A 21,864-nucleotide genomic window follows, 5' to 3' on the forward strand; every position below is an offset into this window, starting at 1 on the left:
GGGAATGAGACCAAGAGCAAGTGCGGGTGAAAGTAAAAGTAAAGTTTATCTGAAATCAAAATAGGGCAAGCAGAGAACTCTGCAAACTCCGAGAGCGCAGTGCCCAAACATCAGAGAATGCACATTATATTACAAAATCACATCATTTATGACATTTGCTATAGGGGATAGATTGAATTGCGGTCATTGGACGAAGGGGACAGGGCTGCATCCATGCTGTAGGGATGGTGCTCCCGGATTGGCTGGCATAGAGCTGGTTACTTCGCGCAGAACATGGGTCAGCTGGGCTCATCTGGGTGGGGTGCAGGGTCAGGCGATGTCCGAAATTGTGAAGACTCTCTGACATTTGCCCTTGTGGCCACACATACCTTGAACATTATTTACACGTTTTGACATATAAGAATGATATTACTAGACGTTTGACTTGGACAATAAAAGTGGGACTACATGGGTCCAGGTGCCTAATCTATTGACAATATTTCATTGACACATTCATCAAACATTCCCTTAGATCCCATGGGAGAATGGTTTATTGTTTGTTAGTATGAAGAGAATATATTGCCACACGTGGGATTAGTAATCTGGGGTGAGCTGGGGTGGCACACATATGAAGGGCATGCAACTGCTACATCAAAAGGCTTTGGGGTGAGGGGGCTTGTAGCCTATATTTCTTTAAACAGAGTCTGTGGGTGTGAGGTAGGTTTGTGGAGACATCGTGTGTCAGGGGTCAGGGGGGGTGAATATTTGGATACATTTGCGAGTATATATATATAATATTGAAAAACCAGTGAGCATGCGGATCATACATTTTGTATCATAACAAACAAGTCGCCTAGCATCTCATACATTTGAGAGGATCTTTGGTAGGGAACGATGTGTAATCAACATTATAGGACACCAATATGTGGATCAAAATATCATGTTCATTGCAATTGATTTAGACATGTTAATTAATGATCATTCTGTTATATCTCATATGAACAGCCCCCTTATACACAAACACAGGTGGGGTTTATCGTGTTTACAGAGGCGATTAGCATTGTGGGTGAAACAGGGTGGTACACACTCGTGGGGTGTGTATTTGCTACATCAAAAGAGGTGTGAGGTTGGGGGGTCATCCACAGTATATATCTTCAGGGTAGAATCATAGTTTTCACTGCACAGAAAAAATCAATACATGGCTTACTTACGGTTATGCATTTGCTGGAGGGGGCAGTGGTTCCAAAGCCATAGACATTTAGCAATCTAGTGTAAGTGTTATTGTTTTCTCTCCCACTGGGGACTCTCTTGATACAGTCCCTATGGGATCTTTGGGCTTATAATTATTCTGAACCTTGCTTACAAAGGCTGGTTGTTCTTCTAAACTTTTAATTACACAGGGAGTATTTTTCTTGTGTTCTGGGAATTATCATGCTGTGCCTTATCTGAGGCATTCGGACCCGCCTTAATTTCACAGTAACCTTGGCTTGGTCTGCATATCTACTGTCTGAGCTCTGTGTGAATCTGTTTTTCTGTAATTTCAGCATTTTGAGTTCTCGTGAAGCCTCCTGGCCTTTCATTTACTTAGAAGCATACTTTGGCTTCCATTTTTGAAAAGATGGCTGCCTATTACTGTCTCGTTTCTATGTCAGTGAGCTATATATGTGTGTTGTTCATGTTGCATTCAGCTTATATATTGCTTATGTTATTATTCTTCATGTCTTATGGATGCAATGTTGATGCATATTTTACCTAGTGTATCACTTCTTCATGTTGTATGCACGTTTGCTTTGTGTCTAATGCATGCACATTTACTGATTAATTGTGAGTTGTTTATTTTTGTTATCTCTAGCTTAGATTGAGTCCATATCCTGCTGTAACTGTCTAGGATATGGGCAGGACAGATGCCTTAGTGAGTAACGTCTCCCACCTGTGCGCCATTGAGCTGGGGGAGGGGCAATAGCAGTGGATGGCGTATTCATCTGTCCCTCAATAGTTCTCAGAGAATTCCCAGCCAGCAGGCATCTCCTGGCTCCTTCCTCCCTTGTTCATTAAAGGAGGTCTGCTTCAAGTTAGGTTTGTTCAAATTCCCTCGCTCAAACAGTGGCAGGTCTACCAGGTGGTATCCAGATTCAGCACTCCTCTTGGCGGGACAAGTGTACTTTTCCCTGCAGCTCTAATTACAGAGTCAGAATGCCATTCACAGTGTGTTCCTGATTTTTAAAGTGGCATTAGTCCCATGTGTATGTCATGATTACAGCACAGTTTTTGATTGCTTAAATGATTCTATTGGCTTGTCAGTGAACTCTCCCCCCTCACCACACCACTAATCTCCACTGGATGTTCATATGCCTGAAAGTGAAAAAGTTGGGGGCTGTTTTGCTTGGTGTAATATTGAATTCAAAATCTTTTTTTGATTAATGTTTTTCTGTAACAACACACACTGGGATAAAACATGTATTTCTGTAATCCCCCCTGACTAGACGGTTATCTAGATATGTGACGCAAATGCAAAGCATTTGTTTTGATAAACTTAATAAGTGTAGTATTATATTAATAGGTATAATTTGAATATTGATAAATCAACGTGGGAAACTAGAATGTAGATGCTTAGATAGATCACAAAAAAACATTCCCTCTTCATTGTAACTGATTTGGTTGTGGTCTTATTAAAAATCTTTTTTAAATGCAAGTAACGTGAATTTAAATGGCCCATCATTTCTTAGAGAATGTTCCAACTTTGAGTTTCGTTTTCTGGCATAATTAAACCAATGCTAACAGGTCTCACCACCAATAATTAACCTGGACCTACTCACACAGAGGTTCCTTTTTTGAGTTTTCACTAAGGCAACCTTGTGGTCAGTTTTTTTGCATTAACTGATGTCAAAGGTGATCTGCTAAATGAAAGAAGCTGTTTTTGAAGCTCAGTCCTAAGAGAACAGACCTGTTGGTTTTTAGGCAGCATACCATATTTTAGCGTATACTGGTATTTTACTTATATTTAGAATAATATATTGTCCTTAAATGGACTTGCAAAACCGGGGGCTCCTCATAGGGCCTGATAAAGGGAACCTTTGTTCTGGGAATGTTATGGGTTGCTCTGATGAGAGCTGAGGATCCTTCCCCCACAGGGCAGGAATGGCAGATACCAGCCGGCCTGGCTGACAAAGCTAAGGTTATTGGAAGTGCCAAATTAGTGTTTTGTTAACCTAAATATCCAAAAAGGAAGTAACATTGCTACATCCACATTGAAAACCATTGCTTTTCATAAACCTAAACGGCAATATGTCCTATTTAGAGTGCAACACATTGCTATAGATTTGTATAATAATTTATCAGTGGTTAGAAAGGAATATACTATTTTTAACATTAACGCATGTGTATCCTTTAATACATCCACCATTGGCAGTTGAAATAAATTGTCATCTTTTAAGCATATTTTCTATGGTGTAAAGTTTAGAATCTGCATTTGTTGTCAATGTTTTCACATGCAGCAGAAAGGTGTTATTTCCCTCCTCTGTGTAGAGCACCACATTTTGGGAAAGGGGCCTAATCACAGCCAAAGGCACCAGCTGTAGCTATCATGCATCTGTTGACTCAGTTGTCTCTCTGCACCCCTATGCTTGAGAGGTCAGTTGTGCCTATATATGGGTGAAAGCAGCATGCTCGCCTGTTCTGTCATTCAGGCACACATTTCCTGTGTTGGAGCATGGTGGTCTGCTGGCAGGATCTGCGAGACAGTGCTGTTGAAGATGCTCTGGTGGGTCCTCCTTCGTTCCGAGCACCCAAATTGAGCAAAGGGGAAAACACTGACACGCGTTATATACATGTTGATGGACTAGCCCCAGTGACCTTTTTGCATCTATCTCTTGCAGTATTCTCTTGGCACCCAGTGATCTTGCATCCTCCACAGTCATTCCAGCCCTCATCCAGCCTGCGCATCCTATTACTTCTGCTCCTTCTCCCTTCTTGTCCATGTTCACCATTCGAACTCCCAACCCCCATCATCAAAAACACCACCAACAAAGTTTCAAACAGGTTGGTTTACCAACTCCATATCCTATAATTTAAAGAGCGTCCACACTTTCCCAGCACATTGTTGCCCCACTTGAGCCCCTCTCCCAGACCATCACTCTACATATACTCGCTAACATCCTCCTGTAAACACCACTATTTTTCCCCCCTGTTTGTCTCTTCTCTGTCCCAGATTTCTCCAATCCTTCAACCACTATCACCAGGATGACCCAGAGAAACATATTCAATCCCATGTGGCACAGAGAAAAATCAAAACATTCTCACATTGGCAGGAGGATACCAAAATATTGTGATGCAGCTCAGTAGAAGAAACAGACAAATTATTGTTTGCACCTTTCAGAGAGCGGGGAGAACGCAACATGTTTTCATATGCGCAGCTAGAATGTAGCCTGTCGGACCAGATACTTCTCATGTTAAGTAGAAGGAAGAACCCCTAAAAGTACAGTGATGAATTTCCATCTGCAAGTGAAACCTCCCAGGTTTAGCCTAAACCTCAGGAGCTAAATTACACTGATTTTTGATTGAAAGTCTAAGCAGCCTCAGTTTCCTAAAGCGTTATGTACACCTGATATTGGTGGATTCTACCCAGAACGGACTGTCAAACCAAAAGATGTGTAACTGATTCACTAAAATCCATATTCAAAACAACCGTGTTTGTGCACGAGTAATCTAGCATGCCACAAGCTATTAATACAAATTGCTACCTAACAAACATAGACATTGCAGATAAAATTTGTGCATGAAACTTAAATCACCATTCATGTAAATATCCTGTAAAATGCCTACTGGTTTTAGGATAAGCAACACATATAATGAACAGTAGCCAATTGGCATCTCTGATAATTGTAGCAAAAAGGGCGGCTACGCCCCAACCATCTTTCAGCAGAATAACTTGTTTTCATATATTTAGGTGCTATAATAGTTTATGTAAATACGATTGATAAAATAAATAATAATAATAATAATGAGTATTATTTATTTATGTATTGAATCCTTAAGAATTATAAATACCAAAAATATTACTCTAAAAAAAGAATAGCATCAACTAAAATATAACCCCTTTGTTGTATCATTCAATTCTAGACTAATTCAGAATTCATGTTGGAATTCATGTCACATCAACAAAACAGATACATGTATTTTTTTTTTATATACCTACAGGTAATGTTGTCTATTTTCTATTAAGGTGTTTAAAAATTTCGATTTGACCAGGAACTTTGCAAATTCTTCATTGTCTGTCCTGTTGCACAATGTGTTGTTGCGCACCACAAATTTCTGCTGTTTCAAGCCATTGAAGCAACATTTCTTCAAAATATGTCTATTAAATGAATAGGGGAACATCTTTAAGTATTAACCTAACCCATTATGATCTGGGGGTTGCTTAAGGATTACAATAGATGTTCTTTTTGCCTATACGTGTCTCAAGGAATTGTGTCTATCCCATATCTTTATTACAGTTTTAATTTCCGTTTTAGTCTGACGTGTTTTATTATTGGCCAGATCTATCATCTGCACACACTCACAAGATTTGTATGCGGTTTCCAGAGGTCTTATTACATAAAGGTGAGGATTTAATAAGCTCCTTCTATGAATTTCATAGATTCGGTCATAAGTAAATGCATTACATGATTAAGAGGACTGATCTTTGATTAAGAAGACCAAGATGACAAGAAGAGTTCTAATAATATGAGCTCCAATGGCACACTTTGGGGAACACCAAAAGCACATCTGGACAGAACAACCAATGCAAAGATTCAAAGTCCCAGATTTCTGCTCCAACGACAATAACGATTGCTTTTGTGTTGGGCATCACAATTAGTGGCTGTGTTAAGCAAGATCCATATCTTGTATCAAATAGTATGAAAGAATGCAATAACTGCATCAGTTTGGTTTTTGCTTAATTTCTGTTTTGATCCACCTGAGGTTTTATGAACTTTTGACACCAAACCTTTGTAACTAGGGACAACCTCTATGTTTTGTTTATTTAAAAGTAATGCAAGTATGGTTTTCTAACTTGTGCTAGTAAATCGCAAAAATTTCGTTTTTGTCATATTGATCTATAAATCCTTCAAGTTTGTGGACATTGGGAACTGTGCCAACAATCTTTTCTGAGCAATCACAATTTCCGTAAGGATGATATTGCCAGCATAAGATAACCACTATATTTGGGTTTTGCTTCAACTGACACAATTCAAAAGGGCAGCATTAAGACTCTAATATTGAAGCTTTGCCTTGTTTCTAGCATATTAACCCAGTCAAAATCCCTTTTGGACCATTGACAGAATGCTGGATTTTTCTATCCAGCTGTAGAGTGCTTCTAATATAATGTGTGCACACATGTGTGCAAGTGAATCTAGCAGTTCTATTAGGTGATCATGTTTGAGTCATTACTACAGCCTTTCTTAAACATGGAAATGGTTACACTCTCTTTCAAGGTACATGGTAACTTACCCAAGCAAATATGAGCCTCAAAGTGATAGTAGAAAGGATTGGCCCATGTTACAGGAGTAGCTTTAATAATTGTGTTAGACAATCCATCTGGCCTTGAGCTCCTAATGGATGTACTTTGTTGATTATCTTTTTATTTGATGTAAACCGAAAACAATATGTCCAATTAATTTTGTGATTATCCATATTAACTAAAGGTTGTTTCAATGAAAGTCAAAAATAACCAAATAACTGCTCTCTCTGCAGGCATTTTCAGTTTGAATTATTCTGGTTGCACCTATAATGTATTGTATCATAATTTATTAGTTTCCAAAAACCACAGCGATTGCGATAATTAAGTATTAATAACAATGGGGATATTTTGTTCTTGTGTTCCTTCCTTTCGTGACATTTTAGCAAGTTACAATTTGATTGCTTCATTTTCCATGTTTGCCATTTTTATTTTTTATTTTTTAAATGGGAGTGCCTCAATCTGTGTTTTATACTAAGTATAATAATATTTATTTGCACTGCCTTTACAAGTATGTCCTGAGATTTTAAGTGTTCTTCCGAAAATACTTCTTGTAAAAGGTCTCTTAGTAGTCCCTCATATTTCTCCAATACTTCTAAAGGTTTCATTTGAGATATTTCATATTTTCTCTTAGATTTCAAAAAATGAGTCCTAAAATATATTCACTGTTACCTAGATATTTGTAGGGAACCACTTATTTCAGTCAGGAAGTTAAATGATTGTAATCTAGTCACATACATGTTTTTTTGCCACTTCAATAGTATTGTTGCATAATCACTTTCTTCTTTCTGTTGGATTATTAGTGAACAAAATAAAAATTATATGTATAACATCCTTGCACAAGAAACAAACAGATTGATAATTGAAGCTGTCAAGTTTCTCACTATAGTATAACTAGCTGGTATATGTCCTGAGAATTTGTAATCTAACATTCTTAAACCAAGAACATAAAACCTTTTTTGCCCATATATTTGCTAGGGGTGATACTGGGAGAGAGGTGGGTTAATATTCCCAAATTACTGCAAAGAAAACTAAACTTGTACCATCCACTAGACCAGCAACCCGCACCCCCTATCACCAACCCCTGGTTTGAATCCACACCGGTCACGACCATTGATAATAACAAAATTATCAAAGGCCTGAAACCATCCAGATGTCAAGGAGACATATACTCAGCCTCTCTCATAAAAGACTGCACCAAAGAGCTTGCCCTCTTAATCACAGAATCGATGAATAACTCTTTCTCAATGGGAAACATACCCGAGAACCTTTAAGAAGCCTGGGTATTCCAACTCCTGAAAAAGCCCACACTAGATGCCCACGTTCCTACCAACTACTGCCCTATCTCAACTGTACCATTCCTGCTCAAAATACTTGATATAGGGGCCGATCTGCAAATACACAAAATCTGGAAACCCACAACCTTCAGAGCCTATGCCAATCAGGGTTGCGCCCTGGTCACAGAGAGGAAACAGCCCTTCTTGACCTAAAGATTAAAATGGATGAAATTAAATACATGGGTAATATGACATCCTCCTCGTACTTGACCTCTCCGCAGCCTTTGACTTGGTAAATCACAAATCACAAAATACTCTGCCAACACCTCGCCTTAGCTTCCCACTTCTCGACCAAACCCGTAACATGGATAGAATCTTTCTTATCCAACCACACAATGACAGTGTTCACCACCGCAGTAGCCCCCACAGTCCCAGTCACCTGCGGAGTTCCTCAAGGCTAATGTGTCTCACCAACTCTCTACAATATCTTCACCAAGCCACTTTTTGACCTACCTCCTGGACAAATTGGGTGTCACCTAAACAAACTAAGTGGACGAAATCCAAATCCTTCTATCCATCAGTGGCAACTATGACACTGATTCCATCGTACTGAGCTAAATATAACAAACTATTCAGACCTGGATGGTACAACAGGAGCTTTGACTTAATGATGAGAAAACAGAACTGCTTCTTACTAGCACACCATCCTGGTTAAACAAACTCTCTGACTCCTACAAATCCTTTACTATTGAAGGTAACATCATCACTGTGGCCAAAGAGGTAAAAACCCTAGGAGTATACCTAAACTCTACACTCTCCGTATCAAGACAAGTAAACACTATGGCTTCAGCTGCAGCATACATCGCTAAACTGATCAACACCTGAAGGCCCGTCTTGACCACTGACAACTGCATCATTCTTGCCCGAGTCCACACACTTTCCAGGATTGACTACTGTAACTCCCTCTTTGCAGGTTCCAATTCCTGTAATGTAAACAAACCACAAATCATCCAGAATAATGCAGTAAGAGCAGCACCCAACATCCCTAAAAAAGACCAGATCTCCTCAGCTAGACGAAATATCCACTGGCTCCCGGTCCGAGAACGTATCATATTCACAACACTTTCCCTGACCGACAAATGCTTATCGAACAGTGCCCGACCTATGTATCCAGAAAAATCCCCAAGGCCCAATTTAACAGACCTATGCGGCCTGCCTAATCTCACCTGAAAGTCTGAGGTAGTAGCTTCCCTGTGATTGTGGCCAAACAATGCAATGAGCTGCCCATAGCGCTAAGATCAGATTCTTCCTTCCGGTCCTTCCGCAAAGGCCTCGAAACCTGGCTCTTTCCGCAAGAAATCCAGAGGAATTGAAACCGTACAATTTTCTATGCACCTGGCAATCTGTATCAATCAAGTTTATTGTAAATTTTCACCTATCTGGAAACCAACTGTAGACTTTATGCTTATGCATACCACATATTATATCACCAATTATGTCTGTAACCAACTGCACTTAATTCTCCTATGTAAACTACCTATGCATGTAACCATTTCAACCACCACTTCTATGAAAACTAGTGCCCAAATGCCTCTGCGTTTGGTGCACTTTCTACATGTCAAAATAATAAATAAATGAATAAATATCATTTAATAATGTAGTTCAATATCATCGATCTCAATCTCCCCCAGGCATATGTCACTCGATTTTCCCATGACCAACAAGCGGTCATAAGGGTGTTGACTATTCCAGTGTAATAAAATATAAAAAGTAATGCATGTATTAGATCTTCCTGGCAGAGTGTGGAGATTAAGTTTTGACATTTCATCAGTCTCTGATTCATTCCTAAATTCAACTAATCCAGTCATAGCATGTGGATCTGGAGAAGATAATGACAGTTTGGTCAATATATGAAAGTTTGAACACCAGTGAGAAAGCCTCAGCTGGGACAACTAATGCTTTGTTTCTTGCTAATTCATAAATACACAGCATGCCATCAAAATATTAGTCATTGTCCAGATTTATTGTAGAGATATTAAATTATTGTTAGTAGCAGAACTTCTACTGTTCCAGGAAATAATTGAGATATGAGAAAGAGAAAGATTGTTAAGATGGTTTTATGTTTTGGGATTTGAGTACAGCAGCTAAACGTTCTCCTTTGATTACCTTACAGCAGGTAATCCTATCTTTTTCAGTGACAAATATTTTAGAGCTTAAAAACATAAGTCTCTTCTACCGGCTGTGTATTTAGATATAATTAATATTTCTCAATTAGTGCTTGATAACATGTTATTTTCTGTAGGATTTAAGGTTCCATGGAATCTAATAGTGAAAGTGGCTTTCTTTTTGTAGTTTCTTATTGGGTTATTTGTAGAATGTAGTGGGTATGATTCAAAACCCATTCTACGTAAGGCCTCCCGTTAGGCCATGAGGGCATAACTAATTCAGCGTTTGTTTTAGAATAAAAAGTTACATTCACACTGTGACTATTTCAACTGTCAATACATTGAATAAAGACAATTTCTTTCTTTTCTATCGCCTTTAGCTGCTGCAGTATTAAAATCATAACAAACCAACTAGCTTAATCGTTCTATCTGTGGAAGAACAATTCAGAGGATTACTGCCATGATCTGGGAGTAAATTGGTAAATGTTATCAATAAAACATGAACATGTTCTTTGTCAACAATAGGTGCTGCAAATGTATTGTCATTCCCTTTAGTGGGATTACTAGATAAGGAAGGGAAGAGGCTATTGTCACTGTTGCAGATGTTGTTTTTTGGCATTGTTGAGTAATGTGATGTTCTAATGACTCTACTACCTCCATCTCCTCCTCCCAGAAATCGAATCAAGAGTTCCTGGTTAAAGCTTTCATTAGCAAATCAACTTCTTGAATGTCTTGAGAATGGTGCTACAATGTTTTCAAATCCACTGTGATGCTTCAATTTTGCAAACTTCCCTGATGTTTGTGACCACACAGATTGTAGGTCATCTGATTTCGATGTTGTGATGTTTCTTTCATCGTTTAATTCTTTATATTCTGTTGCTTATCATTTTTGTTAAGTGGATATTGTTCTCATGCTGTTATTTATTTCTTCAAAACATCAATGAGTGTGAAGCTGTCAATTTAGGGATTTTTTTTTCATTTCAACACATCAATTTATCATTAAGCTTTTAATTTGTATCCACCTGATCATGTTGTCTTTTTCCGTGAAGCTGTCTTTATAAAATCAAAATTTTGAAATGTGAAATCTAATTGAGATACACCCATGTGTGAACACATATTTCTGGTACTATCACATTTTTTGAGTTGTTTGAAATTAATTTTAATATCTGAAGACTAATGCCCAAGTCTACTCTGGAAACCCTATTCTGCTCATCTACTAAAATTAAGAGCTATGCATGTTTTTGCCACTGCACTGCTAAAGCCGATTTTTCAGAATGTTCTTTATTTTAAAAATGCATTTGTGTATTCTGTGACTCTAGAAGAGTTGTGTGATGGTCAGTCTTCTTTACCAATCTTACACAGGTCAACCAGCGAAGTCAGAATAAAGTGCAGCATTTTCTTGGAATTATTAGTATTATTTTCTCATCTCTGTGGATCAATTGTCTGAAACATATAATTACACTGATAGCTCTGTGCTGATTTGAGTGCAGAGTCAGATAAGATTGTCAAATGGATAGATGAATTACAAACTAAAAGTGAGACTTCTACACCTCCAATGTACATTCTTAATTTCTTTAAATTAGGACTTTCCAATTGCTGAATTACTCTTAATATATCTGAGTGATCTGTTTGTTCTATGTTATCCCTGTTGGGAAGCGCTTCAATCCCAAACAGGATAGTGTATGATTTAGCATGTCAGGACTTTGGGCCTCATTACGAGTTGGGCAGTAAGGGATTACCGGCACCGGTAAGGGCACCGGTGCCGGTAATCCCTCACCGCCCTACTAAGAGTTCCATTTGCGGGTCCTTCCTTAACGCCTGGTTTTTCCAGGCGTTAAGGACGGGACCCGCAAAGGGACTCTGGAGCTAATAACGGTACCGCAGTGCGGTACCGTTATTAGCCCCTTCCTCATTCCCATTGAGCCATATGGGGGCTCAAATGGGAAAGGGGAAGGGCCCTGGTGAATGGGGAATTACCAGTTCCGCCAACCTTGGAATGGATGGTAATTGCTCCATTCACCAGGGCGGAGTCGGTAGGGTTTTGGGGGCAGCCATGGAGCAAATAGCTAATAGCTCCATGGCTACCTCCAACCTCGTAATGAAGCCCTTTGTATTGTATTGTATTGTATTGTTTTTATTTTCTGTTGCGCCTTACACTAAGGTGCTTTAAAACATTAATGTGTTGGCATAAATAAAGTCATGATAGAAGAACAGTAACAGCCATAAACCAGAAAATTCAGTATTAATTAAGGTCAGACAACATAATGAACTAAGAAAGACCACAACCAGTCATTCAAGCTCAAAGCAATGACAAAAGGAGAGAGGGTGCTAATCCTAAAAGTCAATCTGCTCATGTGAACGAACACCAAGCTCAACCTGGTGCCAAAACAGCCCCCGAAAGCATAATGCAATAACTGCCTGCACGACTGCTTACACCCATTAACTAACTTTGGTGTACAGGTCCCGTGTACGCAGGTCTGATTAGACAGAGACATCATTGACAAGGCTGATGGTAGTGTGGCAAGGCATTGAGTAGGCCTATGGTCAGGTGACAAGGCCATGCCACTCTACTGCTCCACCCCCAACACCAGTCCCTACTCCTTTCAGGCCTTGACCTAAGGACTTTAGGCCAGCTGGAGATAGACAGAATTGATTAGGCAGCTAGTCACATACCAGCCCCTGCCACTCAAGTCCTCCACCCATCACCTGTTTTCATGCCTTCCAGGCCTATACTTTAAAAATCTAGACCATCTCCAGACAGACAAAATTGAGTAGGCTGCTGATCCCGTGATCTGGCCCGCCCACTCAGCTGCTCTGCCCACCACCAGTTTTCGTGCTTCCCAGGCCTTTATTTAGGGACTCTAGATCAGCTCTAAATAGACAGCATTGAGTAGGCTGCTGGTCGTGCCCTCAGCTGCTCTGCCCACCACCAGTTTTACACCAGTTTTTACACCTTCCAGACCTCTACTTAAGCACTGTAGGCAAGCCCAAGGCAGAGAGCATTGAGTAGACTACTAGTCACGTAACAGTCCCTTCCACTCAGTTGCTCCGCCCCCTACCAGTTTTCTCACCTTCCAGACCTCTAATTAAGCTCTCTAGGGCAGTGCCAGGCAGAAAGCATTGAGTAGGCTTCTTGTCACGTAACCAGACCTTGACACACAGGTGCTCCTCCCACCACCAGTTTTCGTTCCTTGAAGGCCTCTACTTATGGACTCTAGGCCAGCTACAGGCAGACAGCATTGAGTAGGCTGCTGGACACCTGACCAGGCCCTGCCACTCAACTGCTATGCATGTGACACATTTTCACACCTTCCCGCCCCTTTACATAAGGACTCTAGGTCAGATCCAAGCAGGTAGCATTAAGTATGCTGCTGGTAATGTGACCACACCCTGCCACTCAGCTGCTCCACCCAACACCAGTTTTCGTGTCTTTCAGGCCTCTACTTAAGGACTCCAGGCCCGATCCAGGCAGACATCATTGAGTAGGCTGCTGTTCACATGACTGACCCTGCACACTCAGCTGCTCCACACACTACCTATTTCACTAGTCTTCCTTAGTCGTCTTCATCACTGACGTCCTCATCAAAGGACAGACGAAGACAAGGACCTCACCTGATTGTGCCTGTTTGGGCCTGATGGGGCCAAGGACTATACCTGCTATCCTGCATTTGAACTACAAAACTACTATTACTACTCATCAAAATACACCATTATGTGTCTCCTCCCTCCACAGTCCATCCCCACTCTCAATAGGGTTCAAATTGCCAAACACCCTGGGCAGCACCGGCAATCTACCGTAGTGAACCTCACCTTTGCCCCATCCAACATCCTCTCAGGTTAATCGCTGCTTGCTCAGCTGTCACCCGCACTGCAGAGATTGCTGAACATATCTCGTACAGCAAACTTGATGTCCTATTCATCACTGAAACATGATTTACCCCATGTTTGCGACATCCTCCTACCCCAAAGCTAATGCATCGAACATGCTGACTACCAGGAAAGGCAAGCAGTGGAATGGCAATCATTCACAGGAGCGATTGGTCATGCTCCTTCAAACCATATCCCAGAACAAGCTTGTTTGAATAACTTGCCTACCAGTTTCCTTTATCACACAAGGAATCCATCACCATACATCTCATCTACAGACCACCTCACAGGAGTGACTCTTTCATTGCTGACATCTCCAACTTACTCTCCTTTGCCAAATTAATACACTTTAATATTATCCTTCTCTGAGATGTTAACATCCCAGAGTCACAGGCTGACAAGCACACTCACAGCATGCTTTTCACACTCTCCGGTTCTTTGCACCTTAAGCAAATTGTGCTCTCCCCCATGCATGACATAGGCAATACCCTAAACAAAGTCTTCACATCATCCCCCCCTTATCATTTGCGCAGACCCTATCCCACTTGACTGGTCTGACCATGCTGCCATGCCAATATCGGTTACCCACTTGACTACAGCTCACACAGGTCAGACTAGATGCTCCCTCACTCAATGCTGCTTATTTAAAACCTTGCCAGTCAATGAGCTAGAAGCAAACTTGTCAGAGTTCCCCACCACAGGGAATGCCTCAGTACTCCTAGAATTATTCAACAACTCTGCTATAAAATTGGTGGACACTCAAGGCCCTCTAAAATACAGTCACTAAACCATTTGCCCCTTGGTACACCCCTTGTCTCAATAGAATAAACACTTGTTTTATTGAAATAGATAAAACCAGAGATACCATCAAATCAATCTCCCACAGCATTATAGCCCTCTGCATCCTGACACACACATCACCCCTCTGGACCGATTTTTCTCCTCTCTCTCCCCCAGATGGCCTAAAAACGATTGCCTCCCTCAGACCTACTTTGTACAATGACTATATAATCACAGACTCCACCCTTAAACAATTGATGGGCCCCTCACTGAAGGGCCATTTCTGGATCAATCTTAGATCAAGAAGACCTAGCCAACTACTGGGCAATTACGCACCTCCCGTTTATTGGCAACATCTTGGAAAAAGTGGTCACTATGCACATACTCACCAGAATTGAATAACTTCACTGCCTAAAATTCAGGTGCTGGATGATGCCCTCCAAATCATGGATAAGGGTGACTCATGCCTCCTCCTCGTCCTCAACCTCTCAGCTGCATTCAACACTGTTGAACACAGCTTCCTCCTCTCCCTTCTTGCCTATCGGGTGGGATTCTCTGGCACTGCCCTGAATTGGTTTACATCCTACCTCTCAGGCAGACAACAGGCCTTCGAGATGAACCTGTTGTGCTCTAATAACCTCCAGGTCTCTTGCAGAGTCTCTCAATGCTCCATCCTCTCACCAATTGTTTTTAACCTTTACATTGAGACTCTGGGCACTCTCCTCAAAGACCCCAATATAGTCATCCATCCAAACGGTGACAATACCCAGTTGTACATGAGAGTAAATAGTGTGCAGGATATCCATCACCTCTGTGATTAGCTAGCCATCATTATCACGCGCTTCAGGCGCCTGCCATCCTGGAGACTGTGGAGTACTTGGCGGCTTCACCGCCATTGAATTGTGCCATTACTTCCTTTCATTTCCTGGTTCTGCGCTCTAGTCTTTCTGTCTGGGTTTGCTTTCTTTCCTTTTTAACCATGCCCCTTCCTTGGTGCTGCGCATTATAACCCTACCACTTTTGCTTCCGGGTTTACGCGCTAGTGCTACTGCTTTCCTTTTGTGCCTCTTATTGTTTCTTTCACCTTTTTTGCGTTCCTTCCTGGTTCCCCCTGCTTTCCGGATCTCGTATCTTTTCCTTTCCACCTTGTTTTCGCACAGAAGTTTCTTCTGTACTCTTTCAATGCCGCTTTCTCCGGCGGGCCTTGCGCTGTTTACCTGTTCTTTCTCCAGTCCGCCTTTTCCTTCTGTTCTTTTTCCTCCCATAGCATCCATTTCGACAGCTGCGACTTTCTTCTTTCATGCTTTCCTTCTTTCCTGTTTCTTTGGCTTACCTGTGGCTTCCGACGTCCACGGCTTTCTGTATTCATCCGCCTTGGAGTTCCATGAGCCATATCCAGTTACCCTTCAATGTTTTCAACCTGTGAAGATTCTACAGATCCTATCAGGAAATCGGAACGATTCACTTCCCCGATAACTATCGGAGTTTCAGCTCTGCTTTATCCTGAGATCTAACCTGCAACAAGAGACCGTATTCCACACTCCACAAGAGGTTTTTTCTGCCTATCTGGCTTTTTCGTCTCTGTGGCTCTCTCGGGACGAGGTCCTTTGCTACCTTCTTTAGTAAGGCATCAGAGTGGATTCGCTCCGTGGAAGACCATACCTCTTCAGAAAAAAACGGAGAGACCGGAGAAAAAAGGGACGTCTACAAGACAGCTCATCTGAAGAAGCAGGTGAGGAGGAGGGCGGGTTTGAAGATAGTGATATTAAAGGAATAGATGAGAGACTTGACAGTTTGCAATGCCATAAAGACACCAACACAGCTACTGCCGAACAATTCCAGGAAATGGCCACTGCCATTCAAGGTTTAACGCAGGAGGTCCAAGCACTTAAGATTGAGAACACCAACCTCAGTCAAGTGATAGCTACTAGAGACCAACAGCGTACTGAGTTACCTCCAATGCCTCTCACCTCAGGAAAATATGATGGTTCTCCTTGCAGATTCAAGGACTTCATGGAAGCATGTATCATGCACTTCATATTCAGGCCACAAACCTTTGCATCAGATCACTCTCGTATTGGATTCCTAATTTCCAACTTGACTGGAAATGCATTGGCTTGGACGACGCCATTGGTAACCAGTGCCAGTCCTCTCTTACAAGGCTACAGCACTTTCATTACTCAGTTTAAAGAGGCTTTCGAGAGACATAATTCCACCCAGCTCGCCAGCGAAGAGTTACTGGACATACATCAGGTTTCCTCAGACCTATTAAACTATATCTCATCCTTCAAAAGAGTAGCTGCTGAGACAGGTTCGCTGGACACAGCTCAATATACTATCTTCTGGCGTGGGCTTCGAGAAGAACTGAAAGACAAATTAGCCCGTGCCCCTCGTCCAGCTACGTTTCCAGATCCAGATCTTCTGTCGACTGTCCTTCAGATTAATTTCCATCTCTCTGAGAGACAAACCGAAAGAAGGAAGAACAGAGGCCCCAAACCTCATTTGGATCTACCTGCTTCATCACCCTCCTCACCTCGCTTACCAAAAGATGAGCCAATGCAGATTGGAATTATGCGAGGCCCCCTAAACCCCAAAGAACGTAGGTGCCGCCAAGAGAACAGTCTCTGTATGTACTGTGGTTCAGACAAACATCTATTAAGGGACTGTCCACAAGTGCCACCTTGTCGGTTGGGAAACAACTGTCCTCGGAACTAATAGAGACGAGTATCCGAGGAGAAGCCATCCGTCCCTACGTAACTATGCCAGTCTCCTCTACTGCAGTCACCGAAGACGATGGTTGTTGCTGTTCAAAAACACATCAACACTAAGTTGGTCGAAGCATTGGCCCTAATAGACTGTGGGGCAGCAGGTTGCTTCATGGACGTGTTATGGGCAAAACGCATGCAGGTGGAAGAACTGGAGAAGGAAGAGGACCAGAAAGTTGAGGGAGTCGATGGGCAGCCTTTGAGTTCTGGTTTAATTACTTATACTACTGCATCCTTGCCCATGTCTATCCACCAGCATACAGAGTGCATCCAGTTCGACCTGATCAGGGCAGCCCATTTCCCCATAATACTGGGGGTCACTTGGCTCCGCAAACACAATCTTGCCATAGACTGGATGAAAAATCAACTCACCTTCACTTCCAGCTACTGTCTCAAATCTTGTCTGCCAGAAGCTGGATTGAATACAGTCAAGACTGCTTCGGACCCATCAGTTTCTCAAACTACTCTAGGTATTCACTCCATTCCTGCCAGATTACAGGAATATCGTGAGTTGTTTCTCGACAAAGACCCGCAAGAACTTCCACCACATCGACTTGAAGACTGCGTCATCGACCTCCAGCCCGATGCCCTCATTCCCTTTGGTCGTATATTCTGTTTGTCAATGAACAAAAAGGCTGTTCTCCAAAATGTTTTGGATTCTAATCTACGCAATGGCCTGATACAACCCTCATGTTCTCCAGCAGGGACTTCTCTATTCTTCGTACCAAATAAGGATACCCTAGAGCTTAGACCTGCCATAGATTACAGAGGTCGTAACCGGTTTACCATCTAGGATCGGTACTCTTTGCCCTTATCAAGTACATTATGGAGGCGGTTCAGGGTGCGGTGGTGTTTTCTAAATTGGATCTATGATGAGCCTACCATCTTCTACGTGTCCGAATGGGCGACGAATGGAAGACTGCCTTTGGGACCCTGTTTGGATACTACGAATACCGGGTGATGCCATTTGGTTTGGTGAATGCACCATCGATATTTCAGAGATTCATGGACCACATGTTTTCAGATCTCCTTCTACAGTGTACCATAGTCTAGCTGGATGACATCCTTGTGTTTTCTTCTTCTTTTGAACTTCATGACCTACATCTTCAGCATGTTCTACAGCGTCTCAAAGAGAATCATCTGTTGGTTAATCCAAAGAAGTGCGTTTTTCGAGTAACTACTGTCCCTTATCTGGGGTTTATACTGTCAGAAGCTGGTATCGAAATGGACCCTAGGAAAGTGGAGGCCATACTTAAATGTCCCTCACCGGTCTCTGTGAAAGAAGTGCAGAAATTCTTAGGCATGGCTAACTTCTTTCGCAAATTCATAGCCAGGTTCTCTGAGACAGTGTTACCCATCACTTCTCTACTAAAAAAGTCTTCCCTACATTTCTGCTGGTCACCAGATGCCGAAGATACCTTCCAGAGATTGAACAGAATGTTCTGTTCTGCTCCCATATAGCGCCAGTCTGCTCAGGGACGACCTTTTATAGTCAAAGCTGATGCCTCCTCTGCTGCTTTAGGAGCTGCCCTTCTCCAAGAATACAACGGTATAGAGCACCCGGTGGCTTATATCTCTAAGACTCTCACTCCCAGCCAGATGAACTATTCCGTAATCGAAAAGGAGTTACTAGCCATGAAAACCGCATGCGAGGAATGGCGTCATCTGCTGCAAGGAGCTACTGATCCATTAATTCTTCGAACCGATCATAAGAACCTGAAGATCATCCAGCAGATGGAGTGCATAAATTCTCGCCAGGCAAGGTGGGCCCACTTCTTCTCCCAGTATGAATTTGTTCTCACGTACCTTCCCGGTACCAAGAATATACTAGCCGATTCCTTGTCTCAGATTCCCATCCACAGGAATGTGACGGATATCTTACCGGAAATGATTCTACCTCAGAAAAAGGTTATTAGCCATATCTCCACATTCCTTCACAGACACCACACAACTACCATTTAAGATCAATCCGCAGAATATCAGGACCTCTCAAGATGGTTTACTGTTTGTTAACAACAAATTGTATCTGCCTGATGCCACTTCCAGGCAACATGCTCTGCAGTGGTGCAATGACAGCATCGTTGCTGGCCACAGAGGAGTGTTTAACATTAAAGATCTGTTAAGACAACAGTTCTGGTGGCCAGAGTTGGCCGTTTATGTGGACCGTTATGTCTGAACATGCTCTGTATGCAATCAGGCCAAACACAAGACACAGAAGTCTGTGGGTCTTTTACAACAGGATATGCCACCCAAACGACCTTGGAGCACCATTTCCATGGACTTTATTGTTGATCTCCCTCCGTCTGAAGGATGTACATGCATTATGGTTACCATAGACTCTTTCTCTAAGATGGCCCACTTCTCTCCATTACCAGGCTTACCAACCGCTGCTAAAATGGCTGTCGTGTTCAACAAAGATGTGTCTCGTCTCCATGGGTTACCTGACAAGATCAACTCAGATTGTGGTAGTCAATACACCTCACGTTTTTGGAAAGCTCTGTGCAAGAGATTGGGGATTGAAAGGGCTATGTCCTCTGGCTACCATCCTCAAACTAACGGACAAACTGAACGATTGAATGCTTCCTTGAAGCAGTACATCTGTTGTTACGTCAATCATCTACAGAAAACTGGGTTATTTTGCTTCCAACAGCTGAGTTCTTGTACAATAAAGCCAAACACAGTGCTATCAGACTTAGCCCATTCTACTGCACATATGGGTTTCACCCTCACTTCTTACTACCACTGTCTGCTGAAACTACCTTAGTTCCTAAGGTGGATGCAGTTCTTTACAGCCTTTCTGAAGCACATCGGGTAGCCAAAGAAGGCCTTCAGGACAGCCTATTATGCTACAGTTCCCAAAAAAATCCACATCGCCAGGCCCCACCAACATGGTCAAGGGGTGCTAAGGTATGGCTCTCCATGAAATATATTCACCGCTGGTTGCGTCCTTCTAAATTATCACTTAGGTATCTCGACCCATTTACCATTCTAGATTGTATCAATCCTGTAACCTAAAGACTTTGATTGCCCAGCCATATGAAGCACATTCACCCTGTGTTTCATACCTCTCTTCTCAAACCTTACCTTGTGGATCCATATGTTCATCCGAGACCTAGAACTCCTGCTGCGGTGGATGATACCTCTGCTGAATATGAAGTGAGCAGAATCCTGAACTCATGCTACCGTAAGGGACGCCTTGAATACCTGGTTCGATGGAAGGGGTATTCTACTTCTGAAGACTCCTGGGAGCCTGTCTCCCACCTCCAGACTCCCAGGTTGGTCTGGTGGTTTCATCGCCGTCATCCTGGCAAGCCAGGTTGCCCAGCCTTGCGGAGGGGGCATACTGTCACGTGCTCCAGGCGCCTGCCATCCTGGAGACTGTGGAGTACTTGGCAGCTTTACCGCCATTGAATTGTGCATTACTTCCTTTCGTTTCCTGGTTCTGCGCTCTAGTCTTTCTGCCTGGGTTTGTTTTCTTTCCTTTTTAACCACACCCTTTCCTTGGAGCTGCGTGTTGCAATCCTACCGCTTTCACTTCCGGGTTTACGCGCTAGTGCTACTGCTTTCCTTTTGAGCCTCTTATTGTTTCCTTCACCTTTTTTGCCTTCCTTCCTGGTTCCCCCTGCTTTCTGGGTCTCCTCCCGTATCTTTTCCTTTCTGCCTTGTTTTTGCACAGAAGTTTCTTCCATACTCTTTCGCTGCTGCTTTCTCCGGCGGTCCTTGCGCTGTTTACCTGTTCTTTCCTTCTGTTCTTTTTCCTCCCGTAGCATCCATTTCGACGGCTCCGACTTTCTTCTTTCATGCTTTCCTTCTTTCCCCTTTCTTTGGCTTACCTGTGGCTTCCGGATGTCCACGGTTTTCTGTCTTCATCCGCCTTGGAGTTCCATGAGCCATATCCAGTTACCCTTCAATGCTTTCAACCTGTGAAGATTCTACTGATCCTATCAGGAAATCGGAACGATTCAGTTCTCCGATAACTATCAGAGTTTCAGCTCTGCTTTATCTAGAGATCTAATCCGCTACAAGAGACCACATTCCACACTCCTCAAGAGGTTTTTTCTGCTGATCTGGCTTTTTCGTCTCTAAGGCTCTCTCGGGACGAGGTCTTTTGCTACCTTCTTTAATAAGGCATCAGAGTGGCTTCGCTCCGTGGAAGACCATACCTCTTCAGAAATAAACGCAGAGATCGGAGAAAAAAGGGACGTCTGCAAGACAGCTCATCTGAAGAAGCAGGTGAGGAGGAGGGGGTGTTTGAAGATAGTGATATTCAAGGAATAGATGAGAGACTTGACAATCATCCAGTCCTGGATGATCAACTGCCTACCTCAAACTAAACCCCTCCACGACTCAATTCGTTCTCATCGGTCTACCCAGTAAACAATAACTTGTCCAACAATGTCTCAATGATATGCACCTGGAAGAATTTGAACAACAACTCTGAGCAAAATCCTTAGGCTTCACCATTGAGAGCAGCATGTTCTTGCAGAAACACACAGCCAAGAAATCCCAAACAGATTGGCTCCAAATCTCAGTTCTTT

Source organism: Ambystoma mexicanum, chromosome 10 (assembly GCF_040938575.1).
Source record: "Ambystoma mexicanum isolate Mex_15411 chromosome 10, UKY_AmexF1_1, whole genome shotgun sequence".
Classification (NCBI taxonomy): Eukaryota; Metazoa; Chordata; class Amphibia; order Caudata; family Ambystomatidae; genus Ambystoma; species Ambystoma mexicanum.